The sequence below is a fragment of the Bos grunniens genome, chromosome 7 (assembly GCF_055505025.1).
Source record: "Bos grunniens cultivar Pamir isolate PY7600 chromosome 7, Bosgru_T2T1.0, whole genome shotgun sequence".
Classification (NCBI taxonomy): domain Eukaryota; kingdom Metazoa; phylum Chordata; class Mammalia; order Artiodactyla; family Bovidae; genus Bos; species Bos grunniens.
In genome coordinates, this window is record NC_141171.1 from 67,112,859 (window position 1) to 67,130,375 (window position 17,517).

General features: G+C 39.9%; 1 protein-coding gene across 1 annotated transcript in view; it reads right to left on the reverse strand.

Annotated features, from left to right (window-relative positions):
• The window catches only part of LOC147369752 (histone H4-like), a 42,255-nt gene extending 26,673 nt beyond the window's left edge, over positions 1-15,582 (reverse strand). The window contains exon 1 of the mRNA XM_086412627.1: positions 1-15,582. This exon is cut by the window's left edge and continues 26,673 nt beyond it. The gene's annotated coding sequence lies outside the window, so the exon portion shown is untranslated.
• Positions 15,583-17,517: the final 1,935 nt, after the last annotated feature.

Sequence of the window (17,517 nt, forward strand, 5' to 3'; positions counted from 1 at the left end):
TGCTATGGAAGAAACTTAAAAGAATAATGAATTAGAGAGTGGTGGGTGTGGGCTCCGGGAAATGTTTCTCAGGAGTCCTGTTTGACTTGAACCTTTAGGAAGCAGGCAGCCAGGAAAGGGTCAGGTGGAGACCATGCCAGGCAGGGAAACAGCAAGTCCAAACTAACTTAGCACTAGAATTAGAGACAGGGTCAATGTGTCTAACACCTTACCCAAAGTCATAATACCTTTAGGAAGTGCTGGAGCTGAGGTTTGAATCCAGTTAATGTCTTACAAAGTCTATCTTCTCAGAAGCTGTACAGACATATCTTGTTTCACTGTGCTTTGGGTTTTGTGATTTGCTTTGAAAAAAAAATTATAAAAAGTAATTTGTAAAAAATGCAAATTGTAAAAAGCAATTTGCGAACAGCTTTTTTACAGATTGAAGATTTGTAGCAATCCTCCATCTAACAAGTATGTCATTTTCTAACTTTGTGGCTCTGTATCACAATTTGGTAATGATTGAGTAATTCAGGCTTTTTTATTATGTTCGTTATGGTCATCTGTGATCTGTGATCTTGACTTGCTAAAGGCTCAGACGACGGTTAGAATTTTTCAGCAATAAAGTATTTAATTACCGTAAGTACATAATTGTTTTTTTTTTTCATCTAGTCAAGGCTATGGTTTTTTTTTTTTTTAACTTTATTTTATTTTTAAACTTTACATAATTGTATTAGTTTTGCCAAATATCAAAATGAATCCATCACAGGTATACATGTGCTCCCCATCCTGAACCCTCCTCCCTCCTCCCTCCCCATACCATCCCTCTGGGTCGTCCCAGTGCACTAGCCCCAAGCATCCAGTATCGTGCATTGAATCTGGACTGGCATCTCGTTTCATACATGATATTTTACATGTTTCAATGCCATTCTCCCAAATTTTCCCACACTCTCCCTCTCCCTCTCCCACAGAATCCATAAGACTGTTCCATACATCAGTGTCTCTTTTGCTGTCTCGTACACAGGGTTATTGTTATCATCTTTCTAAATTCCATATATATACATTAGTATACTGTATTGGTGTTTTTCCTTCTGGCTTACTTCACTCTGTATAATAGGCTCCAGTTTCATCCACCTCATTAGAACTGATTCAAATGAATTCTTTTTAATGGCTGAGTAATACTCCATTGTGTATATGTACCACTGCTTTCTTATCCATTCATCTGCTGATGGACATCTAGGTTGCTTCCATGTCCTGGCTATTATAAACAGTGCTGTGATGAACATTGGGGTACACGTGTCTCTTTCCCTTCTGGTTTCCTCAGTGTGTATGCCCAGCAGTGGGATTGCTGGATCATAAGGCAGTTCTATTTCCAGTTTTTTAAGGAATCTCCACACTGTTCTCCATAGTGGCTGTACTAGTTTGCATTCCCACCAACAGTGTAAGAGGGTTCCCTTTTCTCCACATCCTCTCCAGCATTGATTATTTGTAGACTTTTGGATCGCAGCCATTCTGACTGGCATGAAATGGTACCTCATAGTGGTTTTGATTTGCATTTCTCTGATAATGAGTGATGTTGAGCATCTTTTCATGTGTTTGTTAGCCATCTGTATGTCTTCTTTGGAGAAATGTCTATTTAGTTCTTTGGCCCATTTTTTGATTGGGTCATTTATTTTTCTGGAGTTGAGCTGTAGGAGTTGCTTGTATATTTTTGAGATTAGTTGTTTGTCGGTTGCTTCATTTGCTATTATTTTCTCCCATTCTGAAGGCTGTCTTTTCACCTTGCTAATAGTTTCCTTTGATGTGCAGAAGCTTTTAAGGTTAATTAGGTCCCATTTGTTTATTTTTGCTTTTATTTCCAATATTCTGGGAGGTGGGTCATAGAGGATCCTGCTGTGATGTATGTCAGAGAGTGTTTTGCCTATGTTCTCCTCTAGGAGTTTTATAGTTTCTGGTCTTATGTTTAGATCTTTAATCCATTTTGAGTTTATTTTTGTGTATGGTGTTAGAAAGTGTTCTAGTTTCATTCTTTTACAAGTGGTTGACCAGTTTTCCCAGCACCACTTGTTAAAGAGATTGTCTTTAATCCATTGTATATTCTTGCCTCCTTTGTCAAATATAAGGTGTCCATATGTGCGTAGATTTATCTCTGGGCTTTCTATTTTGTTCCATTGATCTATATTTCTGTCTTTGTGCCAGTACCATACTGTCTTGATAACTGTGGCTTTGTAGTAGAGCCTGAAGTCAGGCAGGTTGATTCCTCCAGTTCCATTCTTCTTTCTCAAGATCGCTTACCGTAAGTACATAATTGTTTAAAGACACAATGCTTTTGCACACTTAGCAGACTACAGCATAGTGTAGTCAGGTGCCATGTCTACTTTTACATGCGCTAGAAAACTGAAAACTTTGCATGACTTGCTTTATTACAATATTTGCTTTATTGTGGTGATCTTGAACTGAACTCACAGCATCTCTGGAATATGGTTACAATTTGGCAAGTAAAGAAACAGAACGAAGGAAGCCAAAAGGTTAAACTGATTTGTGCAAAAAGAGACAGAGTGATACTTGATGGAGAAGAGCCTGGATCTCTAAAAGAAGAGAAGAGAGAAAGAAAAAAGACCAGAAAGCAAGTGGTTTTAGAGAAAGGACTTGGAGGAGTCTAGAGCAGTCAAAATGCAATGTTGTGGTGGCTTCTATGCTGAGGTGAGCAGACTTGGGCAAGATGACTGTGTAAGGCACTGGGGATAAGCTTTGGTAATAAAGATTCAGTCTCTGTCCTCATGGAGCTTACAGTTTAGTGTGGAAGATTGACAGTAAGTTGATAAGCAATCAACACTTATCTCATTACAAATGTGATATGAACACAGTGCAGGGTGTTGAGTTGATTAAAAGGAGAATGAAATTTGTCTGGGAATGGGGTGATCCAGGACAGATTGCCTAAAGAAGTAGCATTTAAGTGCTGAGAACAGAGGCAGGAGATAGAAGGATGCTGGCAGAGGTTCACAAATTTGTAAGTTACCCTTGGCCCTGTAACATATTAAAAGCCAAGTCAGGATTTGAACCCAGCTTTCCTGTAGTCCAAGTCGGTCCAGTGCTCTTTCTTTAAATATAGTGTCTTCCCTCTCACACAGGTACACACATCTGCATATACAGACACTCAAGGGCTACATTGTCTGTTCCTTCTTGGCCTGTAGGTGCTTTCTGCAGGGGAAGCAGTGATTGCTAATGACATTCCTGATGCCTGTGATACTTAGGTCACTTTATCGATCAAATGTGGCATTTGGTGGCAGTCTTGCCACCTGTCTCTTTCTATCAGTGTCAGAGAGTATTTCACTGCGGGCCACAGGTGCCAGCTGTCAGCCTGAAATAAACCGGGGTCTGCCCCAGGATAAGTGTGTTTAGGGAATCACTTCAGATTGAATTTCTCATCTGACAGCCCCTTCTGATCCTGAGACTCCAAAAAGGTAAAATAAACAAATTATAGATAAGTAAACAAACATGTAGGCTTCCCAGGTGGCACAGTGGTAAAAGAATCTGCCTGCCAATGCAGGAGATGCAAGAGATATTGGTTTGATCCCTGGGTCAGGAAGATCTCCTGGAGTAGGAAATGGTACCTACTCCAGTATTCTTGCCTGGAAAATCTCATGGAGAGAGGACCCTGTTGGGCTGCAGTCCATGGGGTCGCAAAGAGTCGGACATGACTGAGGAACTAAGCATGCACACAAACGTGACTGTTTATTAGGCAATAGGCTGGCTGTTCCTGGGACGTCATTAGTCACTCTACATTTTTCTTCTCCTCTATTAGCCTATCATATGGTCTATTTGAAATATACATGAATTTAATAGCTTTACTTAATTAGGCCACTAACCAAACTGCTGATACTATGGCGATGATTTTTCTCATAAGGTAGTAGCTGTCAGTGGTTTTTCTCATACAGTAGTAGCTATTCCTGGCAGGGAGTGCTTTGATTTAAGAGTTGGAGAAAGAAGAGAAAGGAGAAGGAAACTGAACCAATAGTTTTTGATTCCCCACAATGCTGGGCACTATATCAGGTAGTCTACATATTTATATAGTATCTCATTTAGTCCTATTGTTGACTTAAAAAATGTTCATGGACTAAAAGTTGAGAGTTAGGTTTTATTCGATGGGAACTTTTAGGACTTCAAGCCCAGGACAGCATCTCAAGTGACCCTGAAAAAATTGAACCAAGGAACCGAGGGGAGGAGCCAGAAGTTTTGCAACAAAGGGCAGGTGGTCTGAACATCAAAGCATTATTGGTAATTAAAGAAAAGCTCATATCCCAAGTTAAGGAATTTAGCATTTTTCTATGTTTGGAAAGATGCAAGAGTCCAGACTCACTGTAATCATGCCTTTCACATGCAACTCAGCTATCCTGGGCCAGTATCAGGATATGTTTTTTCAAATCCTGAGCTCCCCTGGGGTTCAACTATAGTCCTGTTGGCTGTCAGATCACAGGTTTTCTTCTCCTTCCTGAGTGTCCTTAGGGCTCAGGAGCTCATATTGGAGGGCTGGAATGAGGCTGTTGACTGTGACATCCTTGTTTACTGATATAGTAGAAAATACCCCATTTCTCACTACTAATATACCTGTGAAGTAGATAATATTATTCACATCTTACAGATGAGACAGCTGTCACACTGAGAGTTTAAGTAATTTGTCTAAGGGCCCAACTGGTAAGAGTCAAAGTTGGGATTTAAATGTCAAATCCTATTCTTCTCTTAATCACTAGACCTCATGACCCTCACTATCAGTCTTATCGTCTGGATCACCGTTATTACCCAGCAGAAGCTGCATTGTTTGAGAACAAAAGAAGGTCAATATGATGCCACATTTTTAGCTGAAATAAAAATATTCCATGCCCCCAAACCATAAAGAATTTAAAAAGCAACTTGTATCTTTATCTCAGGTCTTGAAATTGCCTAAAAGGAATACAAAGCAAGTTATGTAACAAGTGTATCTGAAGAAATATACCTTTAGTCTCCTCTTCCCCAAGTCCACTCATCCCCAAACATTTCATTTTACATGCTCTCTATTTTTTTTTAATTTTTATTTTATTTTTAAAACTTTACAATATTGTATTAGTTTTGCCAAATATCGAAATGAATCCGCCACAGGTATACCCGCATTCCCCATCCTGAACCCTCTTCCCTCCTCCCTCCCCTACCCTCCCTCTGGGTCGTCCCAGTGCACCAGCCCCAAGCATCCAGTACCATGCATTGAACCTGGATACATGCTCTATATTTTCTCCAAAGATCTTTCTCCAAAGTTCATCTCTTTTTGGACTTTTTTTCTCTTATTTGTGGATCCAGTTTTTTTTTTTTTTCCCCCATCAAGCAGTACCCCTCGCCCCCTGCCTCTTTTAGTGTAAATCTATTGAGCCTTTGGCTTTCCAGGTGGCACAGTGGTAAAAGAATCCACCTACCAAAGCAGGAGACACAGAGACGAAGGGTTCCCTTCCTGGTGTTGGGAAGATGCCCTGGAGAAGGAAATGGCAATCCACTCCAGTATCCTTTCCTGGGTGATTCCATGGATAGAAGGCCTGGAGGGCTTCAGTCCATGGGGTCATGAAGAATCAGACAAAACTGAGCTACTGGGCATGCATGCACCAAATCGTTATACTTCCCCAGTTCTGTTTCTTTACTTTCCAAATCAAAGTTGTTGAGAAAGCTGACCTTGGCAGCAGATTGCCTGGTCTCATACCTTGGCTCCAGCCCTTCCTGGGTGTCTAATCTTGAATAAATGATTTTACCAAGCTGAGTCTTAGTTTTCTCTTTTGTAAAGAAGATGTAATAATATTTGCATTATTGGATTCATTTTAAGATTAAGTTCATGTACATAAACCATCTAGAACATTACCTGATATAGCATTTAAAAAAAATTACTGTTTCTTTGGGCTTCCTAGGTGGTGCTTGTGGTAAAGAACCCTCCTACCAATGCCGGAGATAAGAGGTGGAGATTTGCTCTCTGGGTCAGGAAGATCACCTGGAGGAGGGCATGTGATCCATGGGATTCTCCAGTATTTCTGCCTGGAGATTCCTAGGCAAGAATATTGATTAGAGATGCTGAATAGAGATAAGAATAGTGAATAGAGATTCCTGGAGACAGAGGAGCCTGGTGGGCTACAATCCATGGGGTCGTAAGAGTCGGACACGACTGAAGGGACTTGGCACACAGGAATGTTACTTTAATTCTTATTGCTGTTACAACTTCAGGAGGAGTCAAGTACGGGAAACTCAGCTAGCAGGTGCTTTATCCTTACAAGTTGGAGGGAGGAGAAACTATGAATATTCTCATGTAATTTGGGGGACTACTATCACAGTTATATTACCATTAATTATTGTTGATATTTTATTTAAGTCAAAAATTATAGTTACATTTGCATTAATAGCTATTAATATTTTTCAGCAATAATAATATGATTTTTTTCCTAAATGCCTCTATGTTCAGTGTCTCACACATTACCTATATTATCTTATTTAATAGTTATAACTCTTTGAGATGTCATCATTAGCCTGTTTGATGGAAAAAGACTGTAAGAGGTGAAATACCTTTGTCTGAGACAGTGCTTCTCAAGCTTATGTTCCAGCTTATTTAGAAAATGAAAATATTATACTTTGGAATAAACTGTGATTAAGGTAATAGGTCATAAAGGCTGAGAAATCACTTGTAATCCATTATCAACCCAGTGGCTAGAATTCTTTTGTATAAGGGAGAGTCAGGGTGAGGACTCAAGTCTGCCTGACCTCAAATTCCAAGCTGTAGGTGAACTGGTTCCCATCTGATCACCCTCCCACCAATTATTATGTTATGGGGATGTGCATATATGTTTATATATAGAACTGTACAAATATATAATGAAAACACTGTAGACTGACATAAAGCAGACAGATATTGGAGGGGAGTTGATATTTGAAAGAAGGGAATGACACTGGGTGAGTTTCCTGTTTACTTATACTTTTTAACTGCTATGTGAGCTAAAAACTGTAATCTTACTGGCCTGAGGATTTAGAAGAAAGAATTTGGGGCTACTTGAGAAGCTGGAGAAGAGAAAATTCTATAAAGGAGAGTACTATAAAGGGGAGCCCTTAATTTTTCATATAAACTGTCCAAAGCTCTAAATGACTTCTGAACTATACAAATGTGAAAGCTAAAAGAACTGAAATTTCAGTTGATGTCCACTGCAGTGGAGGCAGAATTTATACTTTACATCAATTTAAATGTCTGCTAAAATAAGAAAATGACAACAAGAACAAACATGCCTATACAGAGGAATATAACAGAATCCATACACAAAGTGTCATGTACAACATCCAGGATACTTTCCAAAATTACTAAATATAAGTAAAAACATATGAACATACACAAGTCAGTAAACAAAAATAACCCCATTAGCAGACACTAATTTTTTTTAAAGTATTATAATTATGCTCAGAAGTGTAGTTTGCTCATAATGAATAAGCCCAGTTCATGCTCTTTGTTACCATGCTGTGTTACCCTCCAGATTTTTCCTAGTATACTGTTTCCCACATAACAGACTTGAAAAATAAAGGACAGAGAAGCACCTTGCCTAAATTTTTGACACCACTATGACAGAGTTAAGACCAGAGTCCAGGGAATTCCCTGGTGGTCCAGTGGTTAGGACTCCATGCTTTTAATACTGAGGGTGCAGGTTTGATACCTGGTTGGGGAACTAATGTATCACAAATTACATGGCATGGCCGAAAAAAAAAAAAAGACCAGAATCTAGGTGACTGTACTTGCTCAGTAGAATTTTCTGTAGAAGTTAAGACCTCACATGCTAGAGCTGATTTGAATCACTTATATAACCTTATATTATTTAATTAATCTAAGCCTCATTTTTAAAGTAGTTACTGTTAAGAATTACTCATGCTATTACAGATACAATGCTTAACAAAGTGCTTGACACACAGTGCTTAATAACACTTTAGTTATCATCATCATAATTGTGTCACCACCAATTCCTAGATGAAATTCTACTTTACTGATATAATCACTATATCAGACAATGAAAAGGGAAGAATCTACCATAAGAATTTTCTCATGTATTGCTCCATATCCTTTTTCAACATTTATTAAGACCTTCTTTGTACAAGAAGCTGTGCTCGATATAGAGGAAAATATAGTCATATAAGACATAGTTTTTGCCCTCAGTGAACTGTAATACCTGATTTTGAAAAGTAAATAATTTACATGGTGGAGAAACAAACAAACAAATCCAGAACTGCAGTTTTTTTTCTTATTTTTAATATTTGATGTAGAAAATTTAAAGTGTATGATTCCCCTTATGTTAGTAATGATAAGTAGCCATTCAGTCCCTACTGGTTCTCCTTTATTTGGGGGTTGATGAATTCTTCAGGAAGTTAAAGCAGATTATGGACCCACACCATATCACCCAGACACCAGTTGGAACATAATCTTAGGGATTCTATATTGCAGAAATCTCTAATTCTAAGGGTGTAACACTGGCTGTTGAAAAGCTCAAAGGAGGGAAAGAACCGTGAACTGAAATGTACATCCCTGAGCCTTTGGGCCCTTCAGTGGTCCTCATTCTGCCCTGCGGACGGCAGCCTGCTCCCTTTTGCAGAACAAGAGCTCTGTAGATATTTGGAGACAGTTAATGTGCTGAATGTCTCCATTTCCTTTGGTGGTTATTCATTTCTCATGGGCTCCAGACTCTTTATCAGCCTGTTACTTTCCTCTAACTGTGTAATAGCTCTGTAATTTGTTTCCTTTAATCACAAGAGGAACATATTCTTACTGTAAATAAAGGTGAAACCAAATCAAAACACAAACAAATCCAAAGCTATACAGTTTTGGGTGAAATAAAAAGTAAATGTGTCTACACCATTTAGGCAAATTACTTGCCTACAAACAACTGTCAAGAGTGTGGATGCCTTACGAGATGATATCTAGGCATATGCTGTGCATTTATCTGTATGCACATATTTTTTGTTTGTTTGTTTTACTCAAATAGAATCACACTATGTGTACTGTTTTACAGTTTAAAAAACATTGTTCTATCTCAAATATTGGTTACCTCATTCTACCACATGAGAGAATATAACACAGTGTTTTTATTATTTAACTTAGAGCTGGGGCTCTAGTGTTCGTGCTCATTGTTTCATTTATTCAGTGCATTTGTATTGAAGGCTTAGTGCTCTAAGTGCTGGGATAAAAACTCTACTGTGAAGACGTGAACTTATCCTCAAGAAACTCGTGGTCTCGTGGCAAACATAGATAATCTGACGAAATATTACAAGGGACTATGATGAGTCTATGATAGCACTGAATTTGTCCCTAAATTTCTGTTCTATCTTCCTCTCCTTTTCTTCTGTGTTTAGAAACTGATATGTAACATATCTTTTTAAAGTTAGGTATTTTTAGATAGAGTTCATTTTTATCTGTCCTTAAACGTGCTACTGTAGGAACCATGGAAACCAAGTGTAAATCTCACGATATTGATGGAAACTCAGTTAACAAAGAAATATCATGAATTTTTGTAAACATCACTGCCTTTATTCTCTGTAATTTTGAAAGCAAAATATAAGCTATGCATACAAAGGAATAGAAGTTACAGAGAGATACATTTCATAAAGTTCTTGTTTTGCAAAAGAATTAGTATTGTCTGAAAATGAAGACTTGGGGAGGTAATGAGGGCCACATTATTAAAAATGTTCAAACAGAGATTGAGAAAGAATGTTAATACTCTCAAATGGAATAACTGGCATAAAGTAGACATCCAATAAATATTTGTGGAAGAGAGAGAGGAGGAGAGAGGGCATAGAGATAACTTTTATTCATTTGTCCCAGAATATTTATTGATCACCTACTCTAGACCTGGCTCTCTGTTAATTACCAGAAAACAGTAACAAGAATAGCAGAAATGATAATGATCCCTCCTGCTCATTGAATTTACACTGAATTTACAGGAGGGACATAAACACTAAGCAAAAATTACACAAACCTCTAACCATAAGCTGTTGTAGATTTTAAAACAAAAGTTTATGAAGCTACATAGAAGCATGTGTGGAGGGCTGAACTAGGCTGAAGTGGAAGGGATGACTTCTTAAGATATGAGGTGTATGAGGGAGCTGATAAATGGAGCGTTCAAGTATAAGTACAGGTCATGTGGTTGGATCGTCCTGGAAACCCTCAGGCATTCAAGAAAGGCTGATATTAGTAAAAACCCATAGAGCGAGGTGGGTGGTAGGGTCAGACAGGGCTTAAGAAGTAACCAGGAGTGAAGTTCATGGAGAGCTTTCAAGATCATACTGAAGAATTTGGTCTTACCTTAGGAATATCAGGGAGTCCAGAAGGTCTTAAAGATAAGGAGGGATGTGGTGAAAGGTGTGGTATATGTATGTACAATGGAATATTACTCATGCATGAAAGAATGACATTGGATCATTTGTAGAGACGTGGATGGAGCTAGAGGCTATCATACAGAGTGAAGTCAGTCAGAAAGAGAAAAACATATATATTAATGCATACATGTGGAATCTAGAAAAATGGGACATATTGGCAGGCAGGAATAGAGATGCAGATGTAGAGAAGGGACTTGTGTCTGCAGCAGGGGAAGGAATGGGGGGACGAACTGGGGAGCAGGATTAGCATATATATGCTGCCGTGTGTGAAATGAGTAGCTAGTGGGAAGCACAGGGAGCTCAGCTCGGCGCTCTGTAATGAACTAGAGGGGTGGAATAGAGGGTAGAAGAGAGGTCCAAGAGGGAGGGGGTATACGTTATACATATGGCTGATTTACTTCATTGTACAGTAGAAATTAACACAACATTGTAAAGCAACATTACCCCAATTGAGAAAAACCACGTTGGCTGCGTTGTGGAGAATCAAGTAGTACTGTTCAGACCTGAGAATGTGGGAACATGAAGGGCAGTGAGGACAGTGGACTGAAGTGAGTGGGTGGTAGACTGGAGGGATTGGAGAGAGGTAACGGACAGTGCACGCTGACGAAGGGGATGAGAAGAGGAAGTTACCAGCAGTAGAAGGGTGACAAGGATAACTCTTAAGTTTCTTGCTAGTCCAAGTAGATGAGTGATGGTGTCCACTGAGACAGGAAGCAGTGAATTGCAAGCAACAGGTTTTTAGGGAAGAAAAAACCCCAGTTCATGTTGAGGGTATGTTCCTTTTCAGGTACTTTAAGTCATAAGGCCCTTTTAGATGCCTTACATATTCTATTCCATTGTCTCTTCATCATCTTCATCATACAAGTTAAGTATTATTTTACTCATATTCTAGATGAGGATATAAAAGTGCTAAAATTAGATTGGTAGTGTAAAGTCATACTGCTAGTTAGGGCTGAACTTGTATTTGAAACCAAATCTAGCCAACTTTCAAGTCTCTGCTGTGTGTACTCTATTTTTCTAGCTGAGAGTTAAGTCATATGTTTGCTAGGTAGTTATAAACAAATGCAAAAAAGCAAAATGGCTGTCTGGGGAGGCCTTACAAATAGCTGCAAAAAGAACAGAAGTGAAAAGCAAAGGAGAAAAGGAAAGATATAAGCATCTGAATGCAGAGTTCCAAAGAATAGCAAGAAGAGATAAGAAAGCCTTCTTCAGCGATCAATGCAAAGAAATAGAGGAAAACAACAGAATGGGAAAGACTAGAGATCTCTTCAAGAAAATTAGAGATACCAAGGGAACATTTCATGCAAAGATGGGCTTGATAAAGGACAGAAATGGTCTGGACCTAACAGAAGCAGAAGATATTAAGAAGAGGTGGCAAAAATACACAGAAGAACTGTACAAAAAAGAGCTTCACGATCCAGATAATCACGATGGTGTGATCACTGACCTAGAGCCAGACATCCTGGAATGTGAAGTCAAGTGGGCCTTAGAAAGCATCACTACAAACAAACCTAGTGGAGGTGATGGAATTCCAGTTGAGCTATTTCAAACCCTGAAAGATGATGCTGTGAAAGTGCTGCACTCAATATGCCAGCAAATTTGGAAACGTCAGCAGTGGCCACAGGACTGGAAAAGGTCAGTTTTCATTCCAATCCCAAAGAAAGGCAATGCCAAAGAATGCTCAAACTACCACACAATTGCACTCATCTCACACGCTAGTAAAGTAATGCTCAAAATTCTCCAAGCCAGGCTTCAGCAATATGTGAACCGTGAATTTCCTGATGTTCAAGCTGGTTTTAGAAAAGGCAGATGAAACAGAGATAAAATTGCCAACGTACACTGGACCATTGAAAAAGCAAGAGAGTTCCAGAAAAGCATCTATTTCTGCTTTCTTGACTATGCCAAAGCCTTTGACTGTGTGGATCACAAGAAACTGTGGAAAATTCTGAAAGAGATGGGAATACCAGACCACCTGATCTGCCTCTTGAGAAATTTGTATGCAGGTCAAGAAGCAACAGTTAGAACTGGACATGGAACAACAGACTGGTTCCAAATAGGAAAAGGAGTTCATCAAGGCTGTATATTGTCACCCTGCTTATTTAACTTATATGCAGAGTACATCATGAGAAACGCTGGGCTGGAAGAAGCACGGGCTGGAATCAAGATTGCTGGGAGAAATATCAATAACCTCAGATATGCAGATGACACCACCCTTTGGCAGAAAGTGAAGAGGAACTAAAAAGCCTCTTGATGAAGGTGAAAGTGGAGAGTGAAAAAGTTGGCTTAAAGCTCAACATTCAGAAAACTAAGATCATGGCATCCGGTCCCATCACTTCATGGGAAATCGATGGGGAAACAGTGGAAACAGTGTCAGACTTTATTTTTTGGGGGCTCCAAAATCACTACAGATGGTGACTACAGCCATGAAATTAAAAGACGCTTACTCCTTGGAAGGAAAGTTATGACCGACCTAGACAGCATATTCAAAAGCAGAGACATTATTTTGCCGACAAAGGTCCGTCTAGTCAAGGCTATGGTTTTTCCTGTGGTCATGTATGGATGTGAGAGTTGGACTGTGAATAAGGCTGAGTGCCGAAGAATTGACGCTTTTGAACTGTGGTGTTGGAGAAGACTCATGAGAGTCCCTTGGACTACAAGGAGATCCAACCAGTCCATTCTAAAGGAGATCAGCCCTGGGATTTCTTTGGAAGGAATGATGCTGAAGCTGAAACTCCAATACTTTGGCCACCTCATGCGAAGAGTTGACTCATTGGAAAAGACTCTGATGCTGGGAGGGATTGGGGGCAGGAGGAGAAGGGGACAACAGAGGATGAGATGGCTAGATAGCATCACTGACTCGATGGACGTGAGTCTGGGTGATCTCCAGGAGTTGGTGATGGACAGGGAGGCCTGGCGTGCTGCGATTCATGGGGTCACAGGGAGTCGGACACAAGTGAGCGACTGAACTAACTAACTATATTGTTGAGAAATATAAACACTCTTTCTTTAGTGGTATTTTCAAACCTTAAAAAACCTGTTTTATTGGAAATAGGGATGTGCCCTCCTCAAGATTTAAATACTCAGAGATTGATACTTTCAGCTTGATCAAAACAGATCTTTATGCCGAAACAACCCAGAGTCACAGTAGTTTGAGAGTTACTGTTTATATAACCACAATAAAATCATCTTCTGAAATTCATCAGCCACTACACTGACTAGTCATAGCTTTCTTCAAAATGTGTAGCCAGCTAAACCAGCTGGATCATTAAGACAGAACTGCATATGATTTCATCCTCTGGCCTATTACTCTGGGAAACTGAATGTGGTTGCCATTGTTTCACAGTGTGCTCTAATGGTGACATGCTTGTGTGGATTCTGGGGATATTAGGCATTTTAGGGGTGATCCAGTAAAGCCCCTCATTTTTCAGGTGGGTCTCAGAACCTGGCCGAAAGGATGACCAGAGCAGCAGAGCCGATGATAGAGTTGGGCCAGGAACTCAGCTTTCCAGCCCATCGCTCTTTCTATCAGCAAATCTGTGTGGTGTAGCGATGGAGAGATAGACAAGTGGAAGGAGGGATGGATGGATATCAAAAGATACAGGTCAGAGTGTCTTCTCTATAGTAGCTGCTAGAGTACTGCTGCTTTACTTGTATTTAAAAAAAAACTTAATTCTTATAGCAATGCAGTGATATGGTACTATTAGTCCCTTTTCACAGATGAAGAAACTAAGGCTCAAATTATTAGCTTAATGTTAGCATTAATGCCTATGTTGGATATGTAGATTGTATATGTGTTTTAAAGATCTTGGATATGACTGATAATTTGTTTTTGTTTTTATATAGCTGTCTCAAAAAAAGATAGAGCTTTCTATATAAGAATAGGGGCTACAGCTGCTGCTGCTGCTGCTGCTAAGTCGCTTCAGTCATGTCCGACTCTGTGCGACCCCATAGATGACAGCCCACCAGGCTCCCCCGTCCCAGGGGTTCTCCAGGCAAGAACACTGGAGTGGGTTGCCATTTCCTTCTCCAATGCATGAAAGTGAAAAGTGAAAGTGAAGTTGCTCAGTTGTGTCCAACTCTTAGTGACCTCATGGACTGCAGCCTACCAGGCTCCTCCATCCATGGGATTTTCCAGGCAAGAGTACTGGAGTGGGGTGCCATTGCCTTCTCTGGCTGCTGCTTACTAAGTCACTTCAGTTGTGTCTGACTCTGTGTGACCCAATAGACGCCAGCCCACCAGGCTCCTCTGTCCTTGGGATTCTCCAGGCAAGAATACTGGAGTGGGTTGCCATCTCCTTTTCCAATGCATGCATACATGCTAAGTCGCTTCGGTCATGTCTGACTCTGTGTGACCCCATAGATGGCAGCCTACCAGGCTCCTCTGTCCACAGGATTCTATAGGCAAGAATACTGGAGTGGGTTGCCATTTCCTTCTCCAAGGGGCTATGAGAGGAACCTTAATGACTATGCTCAAGTGTTAAGAGTCTTAGAAACACTGTCATGTTTGGACCCAGATCTGATTAAGAATAGGACTCATTCATCCACTAGTTTTGGACTTGGAACAAGTTGCTTTATTCCCCCCAGGCTTATATTATTAATCTGCAAAATGGATATAAATATACTGATCTTCCAGATGCAGAGAGATATCCTGAAGACGTAGTTTTGAAAATTAATCCAGTCACGGTTAAGTTAAAGTACTAGCACAGCAGAGATGGAGATGGGAAAGAGCACAAAGGATCAATATTTGACTCTTTGCCTGCTCTCCCCAGCAGGTGTACGCAGGTTGGTGCTGAGCAAAGAGTCTTCCTTTGTCCCATGTGACTCAGTGGTGGGCAAAGAGAGAGACTGAAGAAAGAGACGGTGTTGAGAGCACAGATTTTCAAGCACTATGAACTTGAGTGAGAGCATGGTTTCTCTAAGCCTCACTTTTCTCATCCGTAAAACTGGAAAAAAAGGGTTATTTAAAGATTTCCTGAGATCTTAGTGCAGTGCCTGATATACAATAGTTACTCAACAAATACAAGTTGCTCATTAAGTGAATACCCAAGTCAGAGGCAGGAACAGAGAAATATACATATCTATTGCCCATGTTTATTACTATTAGTATGGATCCCAGTCTCTTACTTTAACAGATCTATTCAACCAAATTATAATGCTTTTTGTTTGTATCATTCAACCAGAAACAAACTCTAATTGGTTTCCCTGTAGCATGGACCAGAGAAATCAAACTGGCTTGGTGCCCTCTTATACAATGAGCTGCAAACTTTCTGTAAGTCATCTCATTAGCTCCCCTGTGATATTTATGAAGCCTGGGATTTGCTAATTATCTTAAACGAGGTTAGGATCTTTAGTATGTTTTGAGAGGGGAGTGGTGGAAAGAATCAGAGAACCTTAAGAGACATTAAATGCAAATCTTTACTGAACCGTTTTTTGGTTATGTTCCTCAGTAGGGTGTCTGACAAATACAGTATGGGATCTTATTCCCTATCATCTATGTGATGGAGTACCATCTGGGCTTGTAGAAAGAGACACAGTCTATAAGATCTGGCTGAACTAATTAGTCAATGAATAAATTATCAAAACCGACAAATGCAGTTCAAACCAGAAGTGGCCATGTGTTTTAAAATTTTTATTAGCTCAGCTGAGTCTCTGAAAAAAATTGTTTCTAAAGAAATTCATTACATGGAACTGAGAGCATGATTTCTTAAAAACAACAAAAAATCTTGACTTTATTTCTTTTTAAAACATGGAATGCTGCTTAAATGAAAAGCAAGATGCTAATAAACATCTGAATGTGCTAAGCTAGATTGATGGTACACATTAGGTCAATTTTAAAAAGGTACTCCTTTTTCTAACCCGTCCTTGCGACAGGTGCCTTTGTGAAGTTCCAAAGGCAGAAAACATTGATGACTTTCTCTTACTAAGATATGTAGCCTCACATCCAAGGATCTTCCTAATCAATCATAAGAAAGATAGCTAGTCTTTACTGGGTGCTATGTATCAGACATGTTGCTAAACATTTCTCTGTGGATTAGATTATTTAATTCTTGGAACAAAATTGTGAGCTAGGCACTATAATGATCCCTTGTCTATCTGTGGAGTAACTGATGTGTAGAGAGATGAAGTAGTAATTTGTCCAATGGTATGTAGCTTCCAGGGCTTCCCTGGTGGCTCAGATGTTAGATAGTCTGCCTGCAATGCGGGAGACCTGGGTTTGATCCCTGGGTCAGGAAGATCCCCTGGAGAAGGAAATGGCAACCCACTCCAGTATTCTTGCCTGGAGAATCCTGTGGACGGAGGAGCCTGGGCTACAGTCCACGGGGTCGCAAAGAGTCGGACACGACTGAGCAACTTCACTTCACTTCACTTCACATGTAGCTTCCAGGGCTTCCCAGGTGGCGCTAGTGGTAAAGAACCAGCCTGCCAAGGCAGGAGATGTGAGATACAGGTTTGTTCCCTGGGTTGGGAAGATCTCTTGGAGGAGAAGGGATCTTTTCCAGTGTTCTTGCCTGGAGAATCCCATGTATAGAGGAGTGTGGCAGGCTATAGTCCATGGGGTCTCAAAGAGTTGGACACAGCTGAAGGGACCTAGCAGACATGCATGTAACTTCCACATGGTGGAGAAAGAGTATGAATGTACATATTTTGTGCTCACTCTCAGTGGTCAGCAAATTATGGCCCATAAGCTAAGAATGTTTTTTCCACTTTTAAAGGATTGAAAAGGTTAAAATCAGTACAATATTTTGTGGTACATGGCAGTTATATGAAATTCAAATCTGTGTCCATAAATGAAGCTTTATTGGAACATAGCCATGCCTATTTGTCTACATACTGTCTATGGCTGGTTTCATGGTACAACAGCAGAGCTGAGTAGTTGTGACAGAAATCATCTGGATTGCAAAACAAAATATTTAATATCTGGCTCTTTACAGAAAAAGCTTGTTGATCTCTGACCTGTCCTAAGCCTTTCATAGTACCACCTCCCCAGTCTGCGGTGAGGCCTTTCTAGTCTAGGCACTTGACCACAGACACTCCTGACATCTTCATTCCTATTGTGCTTGCTCTGGGAACAGAGTTGAATGTCAACTGTATCCACTGAATGCCTCATATGTTTTCAGGTCCAGATCAAAC